The sequence below is a fragment of the Salvelinus sp. IW2-2015 genome, linkage group LG5 (genome assembly GCF_002910315.2).
Source record: "Salvelinus sp. IW2-2015 linkage group LG5, ASM291031v2, whole genome shotgun sequence".
Classification (NCBI taxonomy): domain Eukaryota; kingdom Metazoa; phylum Chordata; class Actinopteri; order Salmoniformes; family Salmonidae; genus Salvelinus; species Salvelinus sp. IW2-2015.
The window spans coordinates 36,527,501-36,529,714 of NC_036844.1; positions in this window are offsets into that span (position 1 = coordinate 36,527,501).

Consider the following 2,214-nt stretch of genomic DNA (forward strand, 5'->3'; position numbering starts at 1 on the left):
TTGTCATTATGGGGTATTGTCTGTAGATTGATGAGGAAAACATTTATTTAATACATTTTAGAATAAGGTTGTAACGTAACAAAATGTGGAAAAAAGGTAAGGGGTCTGAATACTTTCCGAATGCACTGTAATTGACAATAGAAATAACAACAGTTAACACATATGTAACCAAATATGTGTGGGATGTGGGGGAGAGAGAGACAAAACGAGAGAGGGAGATGGAGTTAAAATTGGGATTGGGTACAATCCTAGATCTATAATCAGGGGCGACTCTGTTCAGAGTAAGGGGGTTCAGAGGCAGTGAAACAACGGGACAGTTTGAGCAGAAGAGCATCCAGGAGAGAGAAGTCACCGCAGCATCAGGTGTTCCTCATCGGGCTCCGTAACAAGCAACCTCAATTCTGATTGGTCAGCTCTTCTCACCCCGGGGACAAGCAAATAAAAAGAAAGAACAGCAATGAGAGACAGAGAGCACCAGAGCTGTTACTCTGTGGGTAAAAAGACAGGGGATAAGAGACATAGCAAGCTGAGTGTCATGTACAGTACTTACCCCACTAGAGGTCTTCATTCAAACTCAGTGTGCTCTTGGAAAAATGGGTCAAGGTAGGGGTTGAGCACAACTGGCTTCCTCTGGGCCACCTTGTCATACACTTTGTCCCATCTTCAGGAACTAGACTTTTAAACTCTAAACAGTTTCCTTAGTTACAACATATCAGAGAGAGAGAGAGAGAGAGAGACTAATTGCTCAAGGACTGGAGACTGTTCTGAGCAAACCAGCAAACCCATAGCATATTTCAAATGGATCCAGTCATTCCATGGAGCGTGAGAGAGAGAGAGAGGAGGCTGAGAGAGAGAAAAAGAGAACAGAGAAGATGAGCACATCGTGGAGAGAGACGACACAGGCAGCGTCTCAAAATACATATAATTGACTCCCAGGGGAGGGGGGGTTCGATTTGATAGGTGAGACAGAATATAATGACCAGTGCTCCATCTCAAATTCCACACTATTCCCTATACAATGCATTACTTTTGATAGGGCTCTAGTGCACTATATATGGAATAGGGTGTCATGTGGGACTCACATTTAGTAGTCTAGTACGGCAGACAGATGGGAGACGCACAAAGATAAACTCTACCAATCAGCCCGTTTAGAAAATTGATGCTGTATTTACAGACGACCGGGAGAAAGAATAGCAGAGTCAGACATACAGTAGTTTTGTAAAGCTCCATTATTGTAGTTTTGTAAAGCTCCATTATTGTAGTTTTGTAAAGCTCCATTATTGTAGTTTTGTAAAGCTCCATTATTGAGCTAGTATCACTGCTCTTTAATAAACTCTGACTGTCACGTGGCTCCCTATCCAGGCCTCTAGGTCACCAGCGCTTGCTCGTTATGGTGGCACACCTGTACACCATTGTTTACGCAGACTGCGTTGTCATCACTCACCAGAACTCCATCACTTCCCTGATACCTTCCCTATATATATCACTCCCTTTGGTTCCTCCCCAGGTGTTATTGTTTCTGTCCTGTGGTCATGTTGTGAGTTGTCGTGTTCCTTATTTTGTATTATGCTGGTTTGTATATTAAAACACTCACTCCCTGAACTTGCTTCCCAACTCTCAGCGCACATCGTTACACTGACGAAGACCTTGAGGCCGATACATAAAGCTTAATAATTGTGAAGTCATTGAAAATAGATGCCTTTCTTTCAATCATTGAATTGGAATTTCTTTCCTTATGAATTGACTGCCTTCAATTGGGAATATGACCCCAACCCTGACCGAGTCTGATGTGGGAGGTGGTGATCCTGTAACGATCTTCATCTGGAGAAAGAGAGGAGGACCAAAGTGCAGCGTGGTAAGTGTTCATGATGAAACTTTAATAGAACAAAACTGAACACTGAAATACCAAAACAATAAAGTGAACGAACGAAAACCGAAACAGTTCCGTGTGAACACACAGACACGGAAGACAACCACCCACAAAACACAACAGAAAACAGGCACCTAAAAATGGTTCCCAATCAGAGACCAATGACTAACACCTGCCTCTGATTGAGAACCATATCAGGCCAAACGAAAAACCCAACATAGAAGACAAACATAGATAACCCACCCAACTCACGCCCTGACCATACTTAAAACAAAGAAATACAAAAGAAACTAAGGTCAGAACGTGACAGATCCAGAAAATAGTACTTGAATCAGTATATCCCA